Genomic DNA, 23,094 nt, shown 5'->3' with positions numbered 1-23,094 from the left:
ATTTATATCAACTGCTGTCGTGGCGCGGTTGGTTGCTCTGTACCTCGAGAGCGTGACGTATTTTGGATCGCGGGCTCGAGACCAGGTGGGGGCAGTTTGCTTTTGCCGCGATCTTATACGGTCTCTGGGAACTTTAAGTATTAGAAACGAACATAGATTTATATCAACTGCTGTCGTGGCGCGGTTGGTTGCTCTGTACCTCGAGAGCGTGACGTATTTTGGATCGCGGGCTCGAGACCAGGTGGGGGCAGTTTGCTTTTGCCGCGATCTTATACGGTCTCGGGAACTTTAAGTATTAGAAACGAACATAGATTTATATCAACTGCTGTCGTGGCGCGGTTGGTTGCTCTGTACCTCGAGAGCGTGACGTATTTTGGATCGCGGGCTCGAGACCAGGTGGGGGCAGTTTGCTTTTGCCGCGATCTGGTACGGTCTCTGGGAACTTTAAGTATTAGAAACGAACATAGATTTATATCAACTGCTGTCGTGGCGCGGTTGGTTGCTCTGTACCTCGAGAGCGTGACGCATTTTGGATCGCGGGCTCGAGACCAGGTGGGGGCAGTTTGCTTTTGCCGCGATCTTATACGGTCTCTGGGATTTTTAAGTATTAGAAACGAACATAGATTTATATCAACTGCTGTCGTGGCGCGGTTGGTTGCTCTGTACCTCGAGAGCGTGACGTATTTTGGATCGCGGGCTCGAGACCAGGTGGGGGCAGTTTGCTTTTGCCGCGATCTCATACGGTCTCTGGGAACTTTAAGTATTAGAAACGAACATAGATTTATATCAACTGCTGTCGTGGCGCGGTTGGTTGCTCTGTACCTCGAGAGCGTGACGTATTTTGGATCGCGGGCTCGAGACCAGGTGGGGGCAGTTTGCTTTTGCCGCGATCTCATACGGTCTCTGGGAACTTTAAGTATTAGAAACGAACATAGATTTATATCAACTGCTGTCGTGGCGCGGTTGGTTGCTCTGTACCTCGAGAGCGTGACGTATTTTGGATCGCGGGCTCGAGACCAGGTGGGGGCAGTTTGCTTTTGCCGCGATCTAATACGGTCTCTGGAACTTCAAGTATTAGAAACGAACATAGATTTATATCAACTGCTGTCGTGGCGCGGTTGGTTGTGCTCTGTACCTCGAGAGCGAGACGTATTTTGGATCGCGGGCTCGAGACCAGGTGGGGGCAGTTTGCTTTTGCCGCGATCTGGTACGGTCTCTGGAACTTTAAGTATTAGAAACGAACGTAGATTTATATCAACTGCTGTCGTGGCGCGGTTGGTTGTGCTCTGTACCCCGACAGCGTGACGTATTTTGGATCGCGGGCTCGAGACCAGGTGGGGGCAGTTTGCTTTTGCCGCGATCTTATACGGTCTCTGGGAACTTTAAGTATTAGAAACGAACATAGATTTATATCAACTGCTGTCGTGGCGCGGTTGGTTGTGCTCTGTACCACGAGAGCGTGACGTATTTTGGATCGCGGGCTCGAGACCAGGGCAGCGCAGTTTGCTTTTGCCGCGATCTTATACGGTCTCTGGAACTTTAAGTATTAGAAACGATCATAGATTTATATCAACTGCTGTCGTGGCGCGGTTGGTTGTGCTCTGTACCTCGAGAGCGTGACGCATTTTGGATCGCGGGCTCGAGACCAGGCCAGCGCAGTTTGCTTTTGCCGCGATCTTATACGGTCTCTGGGAACTTTAAGTATTAGAAACGAACGTAGATTTATATCAACTGCTGTCGTGGCGCGGTTGGTTGTGCTCTGTACCTCGAGAGCGTGACGTATTTTGGATCGCGGGATCGAGACCAGGGCAGCGCAGTTTGCTTTTGCCGCGATCTTATACTGCTAACCCCTACTGCTTACACAGTATTGCTCATATGTGTATCTACACACTTCACCGTGTGTACTGAAATGTCTGAAAATACATCTTTATGCACCAAAAATGATTATTGCATAGAATTCTGTTGTGGTTTACATTGTGACGACAATAAAAAGTATCATTTTGGTAATAACAAAAAATCATCTCTCACTTTAGGTGGCATACTCCTATTGGAGTCTATATCAATCCCCTCAAAAGCAGCGGGAGAACATCTTTTTGTGACCTGTTATCAATCATGATCTAGTTTTTTGTGGCATGCACGCTAAAGAGCATTAATGGAAGTACATGTGGTGAGAAAATTGGGTCAATTGAGGCTATTTTAGACCCCTTTATGCCTCCCAGGAGCAGCGTAGGAAATTTGTTTACCACTGAGTGAAGAGGTTTGTTTACAAGTGACGAAAACTTCCGGCTCGGATAGCAAAAAATCTACATGATCATGGTACGGAAACCTGATGATGCCATGAATGGCCAATTTGTCAGCTATCCGGTGATGGGTAGCGTTTAGCTAGTGAAAACTTCTATCTAGACTAAGAGACCACATTACTTTTGTGATTTAGTGTGTAAGTCAATGGGGCTTTTAATGGGCGTATGCTACCTTAAGCAAAAATGCTAAAATTTTTCATTTTAAGTGCTAGAAGTCCCAATTTTGGACCAGAGTAGTTGCTATGGTGTGTAAAAATGGTTTTCAAGCAAACGTCTGAAAATTCAAGCTTGGATGATTTTTACGCATAAATTAGTATTACAGACTTAAAGTACCACAAAGAGCATGTGCGTTTCTATACATGAGACCAGAACAACATTTTGAGCATTTCTGACCAGTTTTCCTCCCCAATAAACTATTGGGTCATTAAGCCTTGACCTACCAAAGCTTCCGTAATTTGATTCATTCCTTGACCCTGCTAAGTAGGTGCCAAATGCACGATATTCAAAATCCTTCAGAATCAGACCAAAATGCCTGCCGTGTGTGTGACGTGAATGACTTAGTTCAGTGAAATTTGACATCCGTGGGCACCTAAAGTACATGGTAACCATATTTTAGGTTATTTTTGCTAAAGTTGGAAGTACCTGGTGTTTGACTAAAGACAAATACTCAGTTTCAATGCATGAAATACCCATAATGTTGTTAGCTTAGGCCTCAGGTTCATAATGGCGCTACGTTAGTACCCTAGACCACGTCTACACCAGCTGTAGCACAATGTTGTATGAGGTCTGTATCCTAAGTGGAGTGGCTGCTGAGTGCTAAAACCTTACACAGAGAATGTTTTGAGTCTTATTTAGCAAATAATCCACAAAGGTATGCATTTTCTGCTCCTACATATGTGCATCAAGGGGTTTTGAGCCTATTTTCACTATCATTAGTTTTCTGTTGTTTTGTCAATTTTCAGAGAAAGTTGATGTGCCAAGTCCTCAGCATTCACAGCGATATACTTTGAATGGGTGTGGTATCAATGGCCTCAACTGGTTAGATGAGGTAACAACAAATCCCAAACAACTCTGACAGCAGAAAGAGATATCCTGATGCTTCCATGGGAGATCTACTGTAGTAACTACAGTATAGGAACCAGTGCTCGCCACCAATGGAGAATAAGGTAATTTGACGTTGTTGTTCTTTGCAGAGCAACAAATTTGAATGTTTTATCATGAAATATGCCCCCCTATCCACCTCTCTTCCCTTATAACTGTCTTTAATACATTGTAACAACCTATGCACAAACCTTTAAATGGACTGGATATGCTGTTGAGGTGAACAGTGTACAGTACTGATTTCGCTTAACTCCCGTTGAAAAAAAATCAACGATCGATAACAAAAGTTAAAAATCGATAAAAAAAGTTGAAATTCGGTTAATTTCGTTGACAAGATTTAGACTACTGCGGGCACGGTTGTCAACGAAGTTTCAACGAAATTTCCACGAAAGTTATCGCGATCAAAAACCGCAAAGGCAATTCTAGACATATCAAGGTTGTGACTTGCGTTGAATCCTTAGTGTAACTACAGCCGTTTTCAGACTCTACCAGAAGTTGCCGAGGAATATTACAAACGTTGCAAAAGTGTGATTGTATATAAGACGGAGTAAGTTCTGTACTAGGTGTTTGAAAAATGATTTGGCTAGGATAATAAAAACTAGTCTTGGTCGATCGTAGCAAGCACATTCTATGACTCTTAAGTTATAGGCTAGTATTAAACTAGGATAAGTTTAAGTTAACTCACCAAGGAACGCAGTGTCAGAAAAAACAAGAAAAAAATATCAACAATGAAACAGTCGTAGCTGGATATCAAAGAGATCTTTATTTCCAAAAAATTCCTGTGTTACTTGACGTACTACGGTACCGTTTACTACAGAACCGCACTCACTTTCAAACTTTTCTGAGAGCGCATTCCGTCCAAAAAATCTCCCCCGACTTCAATGCACGCAAAAAAAAAAAAAAAAAAAAAAAAAAAAAAAACTTATTTCCCCCCCTAACCCGTTACTGTAAGTTGCCCGCGAAAGCAGATGGACTGCCCTGGTAAGGTCGCAGCCTGGGTCTGGGCCACCTGTAGTATGCTGCTTACATGTGCATTCCCTACCCTGGATATCCCCACCACCAAACTTTTTTGAAAGGCTTAGTTCAATCATAAACTTGGCTTTGTCAAATTCACGCCTACCTTATGTTAATTAGCATAGTATTTATCTTCGTGGGGGGTTTAGCACCGCAGAACCTTCATGGCTGGCTGCCTCTAGAAGCAAACATTATTTTACCCCTACTGTTCGTAATGGAATGGATGTTATCTGTTACTTAGTTAATTGAAAACCAAATATTCATTCATATATATATAAGTAGAACAATCCAGCAGGGATAGAAAGTTTATCTTGAATGAACCAATCAAAAGTCGTGCTATTAATAAAACTTGAAAACACCTGGCCAGCAAGAGAGTTGCAAACAATTGTTTCCATGACCACTAAGAAAATAAAGCAGTGACTTGGGGCCCACGTTGGGTAGATTTCTGTGGAAAATGAATATATTTTCATTGCTTATTTGAGTATTGTATATTGGGAAGAGCTGATCAAACATTACTGGGGAGGGCTTTCAACTGGCCTGACGGCTTTCAACTGGCCTGACGGCATGTATAAGTTTATTTTAATGAGTAGGGGGAGTTTTTTGGGGGTCTCCCGGTATGCGTCACATGAGAAGTAAATGTTTTGTTTTTCGGTTTTATCATCGTTTTTCAAGTGGAACAACTCATAAAATCATGTCAAATGAAAATAATATATATTTGAATATCCTTCCTTAGTTTTACTAATCAGGAATGCTTGATAAGGCATGCAATGCATCGTTCGAAAATGTAATTTTAAAGTAGAATTGAAAATGAACGACATAAAACAATATCTGTGAAGCGTGTGGAGCACAACTTTGAATATTCGTTGTGAAAGAAAACATAATGAACGATGTTTACTGCGTAAATAAATTTCGCGGAACTGGTACAGAGAAATTACGTACTGCAGCTTACGTCAGAGAAGCTCATAAATGACACAGGTGGATAGAGCGCATCAAAATTCGGTTTAGGAAATCCCTATACAGCCGACAAAAGTCGATATCTCCTTCCGTTTTCGAGTTATAAGCGATTTTGTGTTTTTGCGATATGGTTTTCAGTATATTTTCATTGAATAAGGGCGTTTTGTTGTGTGTGTTTAAATAAGGGTGTGACCTATCAGATATTTCGCTAACCGTTTCACCGTATCCCCTGCCGGTCGGTTAAATGTTTAAACGCCGTTTCCCGCCGTCCCCCTCCCCTTAGACCCCTCCCCCATTTCAGTCACCACTTCCAGATCCGTCGGCAAGTCAAATTTGACTTAAAATATGCACCAGATTGCATCTAAGGACGTTTCAAAACTAAAAATTTTCCAAAGGGGAGGGGGACACCACCTCCACTTAGACCCCTCCCCCATTTCAGTCACCACTTCCAGATCCCTCGGCAAATCAAATTCTCCACACCCCCCCCCCCCCAACAACAAAAAACCCTTCGCTACGCCCCTGGTCACACACATGATACAGTACCTTACATTTGATACAAAAGTTACTTCAAACAACAGCTTCCCAAAATTTGTGTCGCAATAGGTTAAGATTTAACCACGCTGCGCAGTACCATTCATAATTTGCATATTACACTCGGCGTCCAGATGGCGGGAGAATATAACATCATGTTCAATGTGTTGTGTCGTTCCCATGGTGCGATGAACTTGGGCAAGTTGCCAAGTTCGAATGTCAATGACCTACTTATGTTCTGTGACCAATGTCAGTTGGAATTATGTGTGTAAAAACTCGGGTTTTTCCATTTGTTATATATATAGAAGTTTTTCCGTAAGCGGAGCGAATTTTAGGGCGGCTCGTTGATTGTGAGGAAGCACTTATCTAAGCATCAATATTTGTGAAAAAATATCGTAAGTTTTTCAGTTTCATTCATTTTCTTTTATGTTTGCCGCAATCGCGCCCGCAATGCATGCACAGCATAATATCATGTGTGAAAAAATGGCTGTACACGTGCGGACCTGAGAGAGCAAACTGGCCTTGTGTTGTTAATGTTATGACGGTACTTTCTAGAACGGCCATTTGCGTCTTTTGGGGTCAACATATTTTCACACGGGGTTTTCACCATGCCATTGATCGATGTACACGGGTGATATGTCGCAAATATAAACTGAGAAAACGAATTGACGACACTATCATCATGAGCTCATGACTATTGGCCTACTACTTTAGTTATATTAAACACATTATTCATGCCTAAAACATCGTTTTTTTGTTTTTATAGATAGTTTGCAGTACATTACTAAGTTCTTTACATATTTTAAAATAATTTTCATGTTTAAAAGTAAACAAAATAGAAAAAATAAAAAGAGAAAACGCCTTTTCGAAAAATGGAAGCGTCCTCGCAGAATGGGCGGGGCATCTTTATTTTGCTTCAAGTTACATGTTTTCGCTCAGAAACAAAGTTTCGTACTCCAACTCTAATAAAAAACCAAATTTACATCTCTAAAAAATAACTATTTTTCGTAATCTGCAAGTAAACCAAGTTTATATGTCCATTCATTGTTATTTAAATGGTTAAACAGCACTCATAATTTATCTGGAAGGGTGCCTCGTGGTACATAGCTTTGACTGCAACCTCTCTTACGTCCTGGCGAAGTTCAGACTTATGTCACTGTGTTTGGGGTTCACAGTTAGAAAACGTCCCCCGTCAGTTGCACTACATGTTTCTTTGAGTGTCACTACTCAGTAAGTACAGGAATGTTCTTGAGAAAATTCCTGCCTTCAAACGACTGTTCCAAAGTCTAATCAATACTAATAAACGAAGTTGCTCGTTTTCCGACGTTTCTCGTAACCACACATTGACCTTCTATTTCGTTTAAAAAAGAATTTCAACGTATCGTTGAAAATTCCACGAAGGAAATGACCGAAATAACCAATCGTTAAAATTCGTGGAATTTCGATAAAAATCGGGGAATTTCGATGACAAAACGTGGAAATTCGGTTATTTTCCTATTAACGAATTTTAACGGGAGTTAAGCGAAATCAGTACTGTATCTAGATAGCATTTCAGTATTTGTTCCTTTTGACTACTGTACATACTGTTACAGTGTGTTTCAGTGTGTGGCCGTTGAGCGTGTCGTATCAAGAATATAGGAGGCGATCATTTATTTAGTAACAGACTTGGTTTATTATTGTACTTCAGTAGCCATATTCAATGGAGTGCACAGACTCGTAGTGTGTAAAATGAAGAGCAAGTACGGTAGCTCATATTGATCAGCTACATAAATGTACTTGTCACACAGTGAGGCTGTGGTTTACAAATCCCGATGATCCAGTTTTGGCAAAGAACACCTTCAATTCTCTTCTCTTATTCTTAGTAACTTAGCAGTTGCACTGGAGTGACATGCAATATCAGTTTAACATGTTCCAAACAGTTCAGGAATACATTGGGGTATGTCCTGTAGGTCAGTTTGGGAGGAATCAGCTGAGCTAAACAAAAGTAGTTTTCATCACTTTTCAGAGCCAGAGACGAAAAAACCCTCCCCGCAGACCCTTCTCTGGATGACGTTTCTGCAGGTAGGGCAAGCCAGACCAAGTGGGCGGTGATCAGGAATACCAAAAAAACCTGCAGGAATCATAGATGCACCCAAATTGGTCAAGCTTATCAAAATTGGTGACTGGAAATGTTGTTGCAGTCGTAGACCTGGTTACTGCTTACACAGTATTACTCATATGTGTATTTACACACTGCACCTTGCATACTGAAATCTCTGAAAATACATCTTTATGGACCTAAAATGATAATTGCATAGAATTTTGTTGTGGTTTATATTGTGACGACTATAAAAAGTATCATTTTGGTATTAAAAAAAAAATTCATCTCTCACATAAGGTGGCATACTCCTATCAGAGTCTATATCAGTCCGCTCGATTGTTCTCCTTCAAGAAAAGTGCCAAAAAGCAGCAGGGGAACATCTTTTGTGACCTGTTATCAATCATGATCTAGTTTTTTGTGGCTTGCATGTTGAAGAGCATTAATGGAAGTACATGTAGTGAGAAAATTGTGTCAATTGAGGCCATTTCAGACCCCTTTAAGGCCTCCCAGGAGCAGCGTAGGAAAATTGTTTACCACTGAGTGAAGAGGTTTGTTTACAAGTGACAAAAACTTCCGGCTCGGATAGCAAAAAATCTACATGGTCATGATACGGAAAATTGATGATGCCATAAAAGGCCAACTTGACAGCTATCCGGTGATGGGTAGCGTTTAGCTAGTGAAAACTTCTCTCTAGACTTAGAGACCACATTACTTTTGTGATTTAGTGTGTAAGTCAATGGCGCTTTTAATGGGCGTATGCTACCTGAAGGATTCTTGCCAGGTTTGTTACTGTTTTTTTAAGCTTTTTATATGGACAAGAGTTCACTCTTGTAGCTACATAGTGATTCCAAACACAACCTTTGATTCAAGTCCTACAATTCTTCCATATCAGAAAGACCTATAGGGTCGTCCCCACATCCATTGCTTGTCTCTCTGTGAGCCATCATAGCACTGTGATAGGCCCTTAATAGAGCTTGCAAATTAACAAACCTGTTTCCTGTAGATTCTGCAAACATGGTTTGTTGTGACTGAGTTGAAAATATCTCTTATGTCGAGCCTTCTATAAGCAGGTTTGCAAGAGGAATTAGTTGCCATATCTGTATCAGAAGAGCTAGGAATATCACCAGTGCAATTGGCATCAGCTTCAGCAGCTGTTCAAGCAGTAAAGCCAAACCTGTTACCTGGCTTGAAGGTTATTACATGCCTATCAAACATGCCTTTCCTTCTACCCATTGTTCTAAATACTAATCAGTTTTTATCCTTAAAACATACCAATTTTCCAGTGACCTATTCACTAGTTTTGTTTGTAAGCATTTATTGGAAGTCTAAGCAGTTGAATAGCTACACATAGAATGATACAAGACAAGACTTACACTGAGAAACTAGTCAATATGATCGACTACAACTAGTTTGGAATGTTGTTTGAACAGCGCCCTCATTCTAGATCCGGTCACAGCTAGTGCATAGATCTCCTAAGTAGTTTTTGCACCAAAATCTGACAAAATACCTTTGAAAAGCAGTGCCAAAGTAACAAGTAACTTTTTCTCTTTCACTTTAGAGCCACAGCTAAGGGCGCATGCTTACTGGATGCTGGGAGTGATCAAATTTTCAGAGGGAAGAAGGCCAACCAAGTTTCCACCAGAGAGGGTAAGTAGCACCAAACTGAGGGACTGTGCTTAAAACACATTGTGTGGACCCAAGAACAATTTAGACATTCAGTAGATGCCTGTCATGCTGGTGGAATGACTTCTTATCACACTAGGGAATATGTCAATCATTGGGCTCTCACTTGTTTAAAGTTCAGTACTGTATTATTCATATAGACTGTACAACATGTGTGAAACACCATATGAAGATTCACCCAATAGACAGAGATACACAGAAATGATGTAAGTCACAACTTCTCAAACTATCATAAAAAGGAGGTTTAATGTGGAGTTTAAATATCTCAGCTGTTACTTAAGGTGGCATACTCCTATTTGCATCTATATCAACCTGCACAAGTGTTCTCCTTCAGGAAAAGTTCCAAAGAGCAACAGGAGAACATCTTTGTTTATATCTTATCAATTAGGATCTGGTTTTCTTGGTTTGGCTGTAATGGAGCATGAATGGAAGTACAAGTGGTACACAGATTGGGTCAGTTGAGGCAAGTTTAGACCACTTTAGGTCTCCCTGGAGCAGCATATGAACATTGTTTACTGCTGAGAAAAGAGGTTTGTTTACAAGTGAAGAAAATTTCAAGCTCTCATAGGAAACAAAAAGTCTGCACAGTCATGATAAAGAAACTTGAGGTTCAAATGAATGTGATAAATTAATTAGAATAAACCAAAAGCAAATAGAATAAAGGGTAATTTAAACCAAGAAATACTGCACGACGCAACTCACATGCATACCTGTAAATGTTACCCACGCACGACGACACATACAACACTGACACGTAAAGGGAAACACAGCATCACACGCATTAAAACAATCGAAGACCATTAACAGGGTGTACTGCTGAGTTTCTGGAGAAAGATTGTAAAACAAACCACCTGCTGCTGAAGAAACAAAGTCTAAACATTCAAGAGTTCTGCTGCCTCCATTGGTCTTTATTATAACTTTCTGTCAAATATCATTGGAGATATGGATATTTTGGCTTCCAGATTAAAGGTACAAAGCCAACATGTCTGGGAGGAAATGCTCCTAAAAAGGTCAATGCCCGTTCACTGATGCACATATTATATGACATCACGGTCACGCCAATACATGTGTCTAAATGCTTCAAAGCATGCCTTTTCTTTCATTGTTGATGCTGGATCTGGAAAATAACCATTTCATCCTTAATTAAAAGTCTTGAATTTTAATATATCAACACTGAGGGAACCCTGAAGGATTGATAATCCAACACAATCGTAGAATAGAAAAGGTGAGGGATTTCTCAACCAAGGCTTCCTATACAATTGAGTTTTCTCCTGGCATCTTGAATCCAGTGAAATGACCATTGGCTGGAAACTCACTTCTGATTCTTTGGACTGCACATGATGGTAGCACAACCCTGACGTGTCTTGCTAGGAACCCCCAGCACCTTTGAACCTGTTCACCGTAGGCTATGTATCTGTACTGCCTAAAAAAAATTATTGAAAGTTCAAAATGTATGAATGTTGGCCCATGATGTCCACAATAACAAGCAGGGATACAATGTACAGTTATGGTTACATTTGTTGTGAATTTACACCTTCCATATTTCATGAAACACTCTTTTGTTCAGACAATTGATTTGCAAAACTCCAGGCCTAAGTACTAGCCTAGTAATAATGAGTATAAAATGACACATATGCCTACCTAGCATGGCTGCATAATGCAGCTTACGTCCCGAGCCAAACTTTCAGTATGTAACCACCACTACTACTACTACTACGCACCATACTGAACATGTATGAATACATAGCCAACACACAGTACATATGGGTTGTAATGATTCTATGGTTGTAAGTCACCGTAACACAGCTCACAATATGGTTAAGGCAGTTCCGCGAATTCCAACCACACATGCACAAAATGGACTGGATTTTGTTTGCTTTATTACTAAATTCTTACCACGTTGTATGCTCCTTGTAATAGTTCTGTCTATATCCTAACAGTAACACCTCAGGTCCACCCTCAACATTTGGTTCAATATTGGCATGATCATCGCCTTCACTCTCTGCTTCGAATATTAGAAAGGGCACTCCAATTCTAGTACAATTTCACTGCCTGGTGAAGAACCACTATCACTTTGAACTTCGGTTGCCACATTTGGTTCTAAATCTGACATTCCACGGGAAATTTAGATTTGAATTCGTGCTGACTTGTTATCGATTGTTTTGTGTATTTATGTACACTTGTCGGAGTGTAGGTATGATGTTAGGAGGAAACAGCGAGAGCAAATCGTGTTCCTAAAATGTTGTCACATTAGGTCATGAGATTACGAAAAAAAATTTCGAAGGGAAAAATCAAGTTTCTAATTGGCAGAGTGGTCGATATATGTTCTAGAGAACATGCTTAGATGGATCCCAAAAATACAGGATGTTGAAATTTTCGTGTCGTGGCCATAATAAGTAAGAATTTGAAAATTGCCATTTTAGACTCTATGAGCCTTAAGTATAGCTAAGGGTATTGGTTATGATATGTAATCACGGAATATGACAAAAAGGTCTCATCATTTTACGCTTGAGTGATTTGGGGGCAAATTTTGTGAAAAATCACCAAAATATCGCAATGTGGCACGAGATTGACACGGAAGTAACAACACATTGGTACACCATGGCATGTGCCCAAAAATGCACTAATGAAGTAATAATTAGACTGGAAGAACATGTTCATGGCCTGTAGAGACCAATGTACTACCTGTGTCTGTTGTTTTGATCTGTGTGTTATTGAGATGTGTAGTAGTACAAGTAAAGGATGGTATAAGGAGCCACTAGTTTCAATGTTAAGCTATTGAACAACAAGTAAAACCTGAGGAACTGAAGTTGTACATCTGGTGAGTAGTCTACTTTTATACAGTGTAGTGCTGATAGTCGTGATCGATTAATCGCCAGTAGTCGCGATTACACTTTGGAAGTTTGATTAATCGCTCTCAAAACCTAAGTTGCGATTACTGGACTAAAGCTAGCACTACACACAATCTGCTATTGAAAAATAGCCTAACCTATCAAAAACAACACTTAAGCAGTTTGTCAGCAAATATTGCAAACACAGGTTCTTACAATGCTACACTAGAACTGTGCTGTGTTAAAAATCAGCAAGCACCTGTTCAGGTTAGATTCATGCGTTTACTTGTTAGTAATACGATTGTTCTGCAGTGCAACATTTAGTCCTAGCAATGTTTCATCATTGCGCATAATTGCAAATTCCCAAATTTATTAATCTTTAATGATTGCCAAAGAATTTGTAATTTCTTCAAACATGCATGTTTACAGTATATTTCATTTCTGGCCAGTGGTTCACATGTATCATATGTCTGATAGAGTGTGTCGATTGCGGTGAAGTTTCATTTCAATGTGTCATAATATGTGCGTGCTATCACACTAGGCTAAAGCCTAGCCTGGAAGGTGAACGTCCTTCTACAGAAAACTCTTGCATAGTAATCATCACACCGTTACAGGGTGTTGCATCTATTCATTTTTTTGCTGTGATTAGTGCTAGTAGTTGTAGTAGCCTTGTAGATCCATTCCAAAGTTTTTGATTTACTTTGAAGGATTTTAAGAAATGTTGAATATTGAAATTTGTTGACAGTTTTTGTTTGGTAGATGTTTTAACATGAATTAGACATCACACATTAAGACTTGAAAGAACAAATACGGACGGTGCACCATGGAGAAAGATTTGTTTGACTGTATTTCTGCAATGTAGAAATGACAGTGATGATGCCATAACTGTAACCGAGTATCGCGAGAAGAGCTATGCGATTAATCAACTACAAAAGTAAGAGTCGACTATCAGCACTAATACTGTGTACCTAGCAGAGCAAAAAGCGACAGTCAGAATTTAAATGCATACATTACAACGTAATATATGTGGTGTAAGAATCAGTTTTATTGAGACCCAGACTGCAATCAGAATAAGGATAGGCCTATATACAGTAACACATTTGTAAATGGAAAGCTCACACCTTCACAATGTCAGACTAAGATTGGATGGCATGGGCTGATGAAATAAATGCAAATGTTGCAAAATATACATCAGCCCCAACAAGTTACACAAAGGGATGCAGGATGTGGACAGGTGCCTACACCATCAGTAAGCCAGGGGCACCAGCATATGGCATTATCCGCACAATGCTATCCCTGGCAGCTAAGAGAAGAGCCACATTCCAGCATCTGCTCTTCAAAGTATTGTGCAAAGAAATTAACTTTTTAAGTACCAAATCATTTCACATCTCCCACATATGCCACAACAGCCTATGTGTGGAGGTGTCACATCCATTGCTTGTGTCTCTGTGAGCCATCATAGCACTGTGACAGGCCCTTAATAAGACTTGCAAATTTACTAACCTGTTTACTGTAGATTTTGTCATATATCAGAGGAGAGTACTGCTTTAGTCAGTGCTCTGTAGAGAGACCTGTTTATTGAAATCTAAACTGTACACTATGGGTGTTTCACATCAGGTTCTCTGCTGGGTGGATGCTTTTCTGAGTGATAGAGAGCAGTCGGTTGTTGTCAATGGGTCTAGGTCTAATCCTTCTAAGGTTACTTCCGGTGTTCCGCAAGGGTCAGTTTTGGGACCCATTCTCTTCCTGGCCTATATTAATGATATTGGTAATGCTGTTTCTTCTGGTGTCCGACTGTTCGCTGATGACTGTGTCTGTTATCGGGTTATCGATGATGTCAGTGATGGTCATCAACTTCAGTAAGATATTAATATACTAGGGCAATGGGCTAAAGATTGGGGCATGAGTTTCCAGCCGGTGAAATGTAACATTATGACCATTACTAGAAAGAGGAAACTTGTAAATTTCAATTACATGCTCAATGGGGTTCACTTGGTTAAGGTTGATTGTATTAAATATCTGGGTATTCATATCACTTCAGATCTCAACTGGGGAAAGCATATTCAAAATGTGTGTAACAAAGGAAATAGGATATTGGGAGTTCTTTGTAGAAACTTATCCCCTTGTTCGAAGGATGCAAAATTGGCTGCATATAAAGGTCTCCTCCTGCCAGTATTGGAATATGCCAGTTCTGTCTGGGATCCCCACCAAGCTTTCTTGCAGCACAACCACGAAAACATTCAGAGGCGTGCAGCCCGTTACATCGCTTCAGATTATTCAAGAGAGCCTGGCTCTGTCTCATCTCTGTTACGGGACCTAAACCTGGTGCCCTTGGCAGAGAGGCGCAGACAAAGTAGAATCATCTTATTTGCTAAGGGCATCTATGGTCAGGCTCAGATCCCTATTGACTGCCTAAGAAAGCCTCTGCGTAGGAGTCGGAACATGCACGATATGCATTTCTGCCAACTGTATGCCAGTACCAATTGCTATAAGTATAGTTTTTTTCCAAATACAATTAGGGATTGGAATAGTCTGCCTTCAGACCTCATTAGTAGTTCCAGTGGTTCTGTGAATCCTGTCACTTATATCAGTACTCGGGTCAGATCTAATTAATTACTCTCTTGACGTGTGTGTGGTGAGATATTGTCCCTTTTTGCGGATGTGTCACTGTATCGAAGACGAAGACGAGGTGTACTACATCAGAATGATAAGCTGCAGCCATTGTTCTACTGAATCCATTACATGCCTTGCCATCAGCATCAGTTGTGAGGTACATGACCGTACCCATTCTTCATAATAATAATCAGTTTTTTATCCTCAAAGTTCAACAAAATTCCAGTGACCTATTCACTAGTTTGTATACAAATGCTTAAATGGTTATAAGCATTTATTGGAAGTCTAAGCAGTTGAATAGCTGCACATAGAATGATACAAGACAAGACTTACACTGAGAAACTAGTCAATATGATCTACTACAACGATTTAGGAATGTTGCTTGAACAGCGCCCTCATTCTAGATCTGGTCACAGCTAGAACATAGGTCTCCTGAGTAGTTTTCGCAACAAAATCTGACAAAATACCTTTGAAAAGCAGTGCCAAAGTAACAAGTAACTTTTTCTCTTTCATTTTAGGGCCAGAGTTTACTCGATACAGGGAGTGATCACATTTTCAGAGGGAAGAAGGCCAACTTGCGTCAAGTTTCCACCAGAGGGGATAAGTAGCACCAACTGAGGGACTGTGCTTAAAACACATTGTGTGGACCCAAGAACAATTTAGACATTCAGTAGATGCCAGCCATGCTGATGGAATGACTTCTAATCACACTAGGGAATATGTCAACCATTGGGCTCTCACTTGTTTAAAGTTCAGTACTGCATTATTCATATAGACTGTACAACATGTGTGAGACACCATATGAAGATTCACACAATAGACAGAGATAAACAAAAATGATATAAGTCATTACTTCTGAAACTATCATAAAAAGAGGTTGAAAGTGGATTTTAGAAATGTCAACTGTTACTTTTGCTGGCATACTCCTATTAGCATCTATATCAATCCGTACCAAGTGTGCTTCTTCAGAAAAAGTGCCAAAAAGCAACAGGAGACATCTTTTTTGATATGTCATCAATCACTGGACTGGTTTATGTTTTTAGTTCTACCATGTAGCTTGTACTCTCTCTCTCTCTGAGTTGTGCTCACCTCCTTCTGTATGCTCTGCCTCTGTTATATAGTCTATCATACTGTTGTTTCCTTTGCATCTGTTTCAGAGTCTGGATACATAGACTATTTGAGCTCACCTCTAATCCTGCAGCTTCCATCTTCCTGGCTATGGACTCTTCAGGCCCTTTATTTGTAATGTTTGTGGCACTGTGGTCCCTGTACTGACTGTTGCGTGAAATGCTTGTGCTATGTTTTGGATTGGAAACTCGAAAGCATTATTGACTACCTCTGCTTTTTGAGTGGAAGTCTGAAACTGAGTGGACCATAAACGTTTGCTGCAGGTGGGTGTCTCAGGTATTTCATTTACAGTACTGATTTCGCTTAACTCCCGTTGAAATTTGTTAAAAGGAAAATAAACAAATTTCTTCGTTTTTTATCGAAATTTGCCGATTTTTATCGAAATTCAACGAATTTTAACGATTGGTGATCTCAATCATTTCCTACGTGGAATTTTCAACGATGCGTTGAAATTCTTTTTTAAATAAGAAATAAAAGGTCAATATGTGGTTACGCGAAACGTCGGAAATCGCGTAACTTCGTTTATTAGTATCGATTAGACTTTGGTACAGTCGTTTGAAAGCATTCTCAGGCTTGCATGAGTAGTAACTCTCAAAGAAACATGTAGTAAAACTGACGGGGGACGTTTTCTGACTGAACCCCAAACACAGTGACATAAGTCTTAACTTTGCCAGGCTATCATGGAGGTTGCAGTACACGCTATGTACCACGAGGCACCCTTCCAGATAAGTTGGAGTGCTGTTTAACCATTTAAATAACAATGAATGGACATAAATAAACTTGGTTTACTTGCAGATTGCAAAAAATAGTTATTTTTAAGAGATGTAAATTTGGTTTTTTATAAGAGTTGAAGTGTGAAACTTTGTTTCCGAGCGAAAACACTTGAAGCAGTTACTTGAAGCAAAATAAAGATGCCCCGCCCATTCTGCTAGGACGCTTCCATTTTTCAAAAATGCGTTTTCTCTTGTTATTTTTTCTATTTTGTTTAGTATAGATTTGGCATGAGACATGTTACTCAGGTTAACTTTGATGGAATAATTTTATACCAGAAGTGGAAAAACTTAACAGTTGTTACATTCATTTCGGATCATTTCCGAACAAGATAACACACTAAGGGTGTGACCGTTTAAACGATTAACCGTTTAACCGGCCGCAAATGCACTATCAGTTTAGAAAATCACAAACTGTATAAACGGAAAATTAAAAAAAAAAATCAAATACATTTTAAACATGAAAATTATTTAAAAATATGTAAAGAACTGAGTAATGTACTGCAAACTATCAATAAAAAACAGAAAAACGATGTTTTAGGCATGAATAATGTGTTCAATATAACTATAGTAGTAGGCCAATAGTCACGAGCTCATGATAGTGTCGTCAATTCGTTTTCTCAGTTTATATTTGCGACATATATCACCCGTGTACATCGATCAATGGCATGGTGAAATCCTGTGTGAAAATATGTCGATGCCAAAAGACGCAAATGGTCGTTCTAGAAAGTATCGTAATAACATTAACAACACAAGGCCAGTTTGCTCTCTCAGGTCCGCACGTATACAGCCATTTTTTCCACACATGGTATTATACTGTGCATGCATTGCGGGCGGGATTGCGGCAAACATAAAAGAATATGAATGAAAATGATAAACCTTACGATATTTTTCACAAATATTGGTGCTTAGATAAGTGCTTCCTCACAATCAAAGAGCCGCCCCAAAATTTGCTCCGCTTACGTAAAACTTCTATATATATATAACACTTGGAAAAATTCGAGTTTTTACACACATAATTCCCACTGACATTGGTCATAGAACATAAGTAGGTCATTGACATTTGAACTTGCCCAAGTTCATCGCACCATGGGAACGACACAACACATTGAACATGATGTTACATTCTTCCGCCATCTGGACGCTGAGTGTAAATTTTGGTGTAATATGCAAATTATGAATGGTACTGCGCTGCCCGGTTAAAATTTAACCTATTGCAACACCAATTTTGGGAAGCTGTTGTTGAAGAAACTGTTGTATCAAATGTAAAGTACTGTATCATGTATGTGACACAAGAGAAAGAAAATGAAATCGGAGGCTGCTAAAACCCATCCCACAACACGTGCGTGCGTAATTTGTTTTCTAAACATGACTTTTAATGAGTAAGCAGGAAAGGTGGGTAAGTTTGCTAAGTTAGGCGAGTTTTTGTTTAAAATCTTGTGATAGATAGACAAATATATTGTTTTTTTCTTCAAAAGTTACGCAGTTGCCGAAGGCCGAGTTATATAAATTCAGTGATCTGAACTTCTGAAGACCACGATATACTGATCAGGTGTGTTATTCTTTTCAGCAATTATTACACGTAATGTTGGCAATATTATTGGGCCTAATTAGTAATTAACATACATCGATCGTTGTCTTGTTGCCTGAATTGCTACTTTTTGGAAAAAAAAAACCCTTAATTATTGTACTCATAATGTCCTATTTTCATTAAAAGTTGAGAGACATTACGTCGAAAAAGCCGCAATCGGGAAACATCGTTTAAAAGTTTAACCTACCGGCAGGTTATACGGTTAAATGGTTAGTGAAATATCTGTTAGGTCACACCCTTATAACACACAAAAAAAAAATGACTTTATTGAATGAAAATATATTGAAAACCATATCGCAAAAACACAAAATCGCCTATAACTCGAAAACGGAAGGAGATATCGACTTTTGTCAGCTGCGTAGGGATTTCCTATACCGAATTTTGATGCGCTCTATCCACCTGTGTCATTTATGTGCTTCTCTGACGTAAGCTGCAGTACGTAATTTCTCTTTACCAGTTCCGCAACATTTATTTACGCAGTAAACATTGTTCATTATGTTTTCTTTCACAACGAATATTCAAAGTTGTGCTCCACACGCTTCACAGATATTGTTTTATGTTGTTCATTTTCAATTCTAGTTTAAAATTACATTTTCGAACGATGCATTGCATGCCTTGTCAAACATTCCTGATTAGTAAAACTAAGGAAGGATATTTGATTGATATGATTTTATGAGCTGTTCCACTTGAAAAATGATGATAAAACCGAAAAACAAAACATTTACTTCTCATGTGACGCATACCGGGAGACTCATAAAAACCCCCTTCTCATTAAATTAAATTTACATGCCGTCAGGCCAGTTGAAAGCCCTCCCCAGTAATGTTTGATCAGCTCTTCCCAATATACAATACTCAAATAAGCAATGAAAATATATTCATTTTCCACAGGTTTCCATTCCATTATGAATAGTAGGGGCAAAATAATGTTTGCTTCTAGAGTAAGCCAGCCAAAGGTTCTGCAGTGCTAAACCCCCCACGAAGATAAATACTATGCTAATTAACAGATGGTAGGCGTGAATTGACAAAGCCAGGTTTATGATTGGACTAGGCCTCTCAAAAAAGTTTGGTCGCTGGAGATATCCAGGGTAGGGAATGCACATGTAAGCAGCATACTGTAGGTGGCCCAAACCCAGGCTGCGACCTTAATTACCAGGGCAGTTCGTCTGCATTCGCGGGCAACTTACAGTAGCTGGGTTAGGGGGAAAATAACAGGATGTTTTTTATTTTGCGTGCATTGAAGCCGGGGGGAGATTTTTTGGTTTGAAAGTGAGTGCGGTAAACGGTACTGTAGTACGTCAAGTAACACAGGAATTTATTGGAAAAAAAGATCTCTTTGATATCCAGCTACGACTGTTTCATTGTGTAAATTTTTTTTTTTATTTCTTGTTTTTCTGACGCTGCGTTCATTGGTGAGTTACTTAAACTTATCTTAGTTTAATACTAGCCTATAACTTAAGTACTTGTTACGATCGACCAAGACCAGTTTTTTATTATCCTAGCCAAATAATTTTTCAAACACCTAGAACAGAACTTACTCTGTCTTATATACAATCAAACTTTTGTAACATTTGTAATATTCCTCAGCCACTTCTGGTATAGTCTGAAAACGGCTGTAGTTACACTAAGGATTCAACGTAGGTCACAACCTTGATATGTCTAGAATTGCCTTTGCCGTTGTTGATCGCGATAACTTTCGTGGAAATTTCGTTGAAACTAAGTTGACAACCGTGCCCGCAGTAGTCTAAATCTTAATGAAATTATTTGTTTTTTATCGATTTTCAATTTTTTTTTATCGATTTTCAACCTTTTTTATCGATCGTTGATTTTTTTGCAACGGGAGTTAAGCGAAATCAGTACTGTAGTTGAGTGCTATCAGTGTGGGATATTAGCAGAGATCTCTTTGTAGCATTTGGCATGAATGGAAATGTGTACTTCCTGCCCCTCTTGCATACAAATGAATGCTTCGGGCAATGTGAATGATTTCCAATGTAGCACTTTGCAAGGCAGTCTTAACATGTTGATAAAGCCTTCATAACTTTGCAGTGGTCGTATTTGAGGGCTTTAATTCCTGCAAGTAGTCACCTCTACCAGTACAAGGCAGGTCAAGTCCTCTGCAATGCACTTTTGTATCAAGTGCTTCCTAGTCACAGTTTGTGCAGGTAACATATCAGAGGAGAGTACTGCTTTAGCCAGTGCCCTGCGGAGTGACTTGAGTAGGTGAACTTGGTCTAACAGCATATGGTTCTCTGTTTCAGAATGAGTAGCTGCAGCCATTGTACCAGTGAACCCTTTACATGCCTTGCCATCAGCATCAGTTGTTAGGCACTTCTCCTTTAGTGGATTCTTACCAGTAAGTAATTTGGATGCACAAATCTTTCCACCATTCTGTTCATCTTTGACATTGGCATCTTTACTGAACAGCCCTCATGGACTGGACATTGCAACTTGTGACCCCTTCTTCTATTCATTTCACCAATTAAGTTACAGTTGTTACTGTGATTGTAATCAAAATTAAATTTATCAATGGTGACATTCTCAACAATTACATCTCTGTATTGGCTTGCACGAACAAATGGAGTCTTACTTTTTGCATTAAGCAGACACGTATGATATTGACGATCATATTCTGCAAAAATTGGAGAGTCTTTTGAGAGGCCATGCAGTTGCAGTGTCTTCTTTATACACCCCTTTTCTGATATATCATTTTCATTCATTTCTTCTATTGCAGGTCCAAACTGGTTGGCTGACTTTTGTAGTGTACTGACAGCGGGACTTGGAAGAGAGATGCTGCTGAGCATTCTATGAGCTGCACTTGAACCGATCTACATCTGATGCAAGCCTGACTGCCGTGCAATGTTTAGTTCTGAAGGATTCTTGCCAGGTTTGCTTCTTGGTTTAAACCTTTGTAGATGGGCCAGAGCTTACAGTACCTTTGTATCTTCAGAGAATGCATCCAAACACAACCTTTAAGCCAAGTCCCACAAATTCTTCATATCTAAGTTTGCAAGAGGAATAGGTGCCACAAAGGCGCTCACTTCACAAAGTTATTAGCCTCCCCCAACCAAATGTTTTTTACCTACTGAAAGAAAGATAATTTGCAATGTGTTTTTCAATGGTTAAACTGATATTATTATTACCATAAATATTGTATTGACTTCCCCAATAATTCTAACCAATATGGAATGGTAATAATTACACAGCATATGATTGTATGTTATTGGCATGCGATGTAAAAACCCGTGCATGCCTATATGATATGCACATTGACATGTGTAACACGCGAAACTCGAACAATTTAGGTTATATTTTCCCAGATCAGCCCCCCCCCCAAATCATATTGGGCCCCTACGCCTATGACGGTAGTTCTATTAGGCATGTTTTTTGGAGTATTAAAAATCATACCAAGTTTTGTGTGGTGGAGTATAAGAATCGCGAGATACAATTTATGAAAGTGGCAAGGAAACATGGTAAATATGACTGATAAAAGGCCAATTTTGACCGAAAATTTCAATTTTTAGGTCATTCACAATCACAGGAATATATGAATAGGCCTAGATAAACTGTGGTGCGACAGTCGGAAATTCCAGCTGTCGCACTCCAATTTTCCAACTATCGTCAGTTTTATCAAGTTCGGGGGGTGAGACACCCCCCACACCCACCCCCCCTTCTAGCCACGTCCGTGGGTGTAAGTCACAACTTCTCAAACAATCATTAAAAGAGGTTTAATGTGGAGTCTAAAAATTTCAATTTTTAGTTAAGATGGCATACTCATATTAGCATTTACATCAATCCACCACAAGTGTTCTCATTCAGAAAAAGCAACAGGAGAACAAATTTCTTGATATGTTATCAATTAGTGTCTGGTGTTTTCTTGGCAGGGATGTTAAGGAGCATGAAAGAGAGTACAAGTGATACAAAAATTTGGTCAGTTGAGGTAAGTTTAGACCAATTTAGGCTTCCCTGGAACAGCATACAGAAATTGATTTCTGCTGAGTAAAGAGGTTTGTTTACAATCTCTCATAGTAAACAAGCAATCTGCATGGTTATGATATAGAAAATTGAGGGTGCTATGAATGGCCAACTTGTCAGCTATCCAGTTATTGGTTGCATTTAGCTTGTGAGAGCTAAATAGATTAAGGGATCACATTACTTTTTGATTTAGTGTGTATTGGGTAGTGTTTGCACGGGTTATCCGGGTACCCGCCCGACGCCATACTACCCGGTTCCTAATTTATTACCCGCATCCTCCGTAGTGTGATATAAAAAAATAAAAAAAAAAATCGCAAATCGATGGTTAGGCAGATTTCCCATTGACTTAGTGTGGTGTTAGGCTACCATGTGTCGAAGATAACAGCAATAACGAAAGTACTCCATGAATATCTTATAACTGTGTCACAATTTCAGCGAATAAACAGATGGTTAGGCCTAGCAAGATTTCTCATTGACTCAGTGTGGTGTGGTGTTTGGCTACCATGTGGAAGAAATTATTATTTATTCA

The 23,094-nt window shown here is 39.6% G+C and overlaps 1 protein-coding gene across 10 annotated transcripts in view; it reads left to right on the top strand.

The window, feature by feature from the left end:
- Window positions 1-2,541: 2,541 nt before the first annotated feature.
- LOC139964170 (uncharacterized) overlaps window positions 2,542-23,094 on the top strand; it is a 36,589-nt gene continuing 16,036 nt past the window's right edge. The window contains exons 1-8 of one of the 10 annotated variants that reach the window (XR_011791902.1): window positions 2,542-2,901; window positions 3,263-3,466; window positions 7,906-7,961; window positions 9,539-9,627; window positions 15,626-16,498; window positions 18,484-18,557; window positions 20,852-20,946; window positions 21,325-23,094. The exon at window positions 21,325-23,094 is cut by the window's right edge and continues 715 nt beyond it. The gene's annotated coding sequence lies outside the window, so the exon portion shown is untranslated. Of the gene's footprint in view, window positions 2,902-3,262; window positions 3,467-3,627; window positions 7,962-9,538; window positions 9,628-15,625; window positions 16,512-18,483; window positions 18,558-20,851; window positions 20,947-21,324 lie in introns of those variants that run through there. The other 9 variants (XR_011791905.1, XR_011791896.1, XR_011791903.1 and 6 more) reach the window with 9 other exon arrangements.

The sequence above is a fragment of the Apostichopus japonicus genome, chromosome 22, assembly GCF_037975245.1.
Source record: "Apostichopus japonicus isolate 1M-3 chromosome 22, ASM3797524v1, whole genome shotgun sequence".
In the NCBI taxonomy this organism is placed as follows: Eukaryota; Metazoa; Echinodermata; class Holothuroidea; order Aspidochirotida; family Stichopodidae; genus Apostichopus; species Apostichopus japonicus.
Note: the sequence above shows the minus strand (reverse complement) of the source record. Positions and strands in the feature narration are given on the sequence as shown.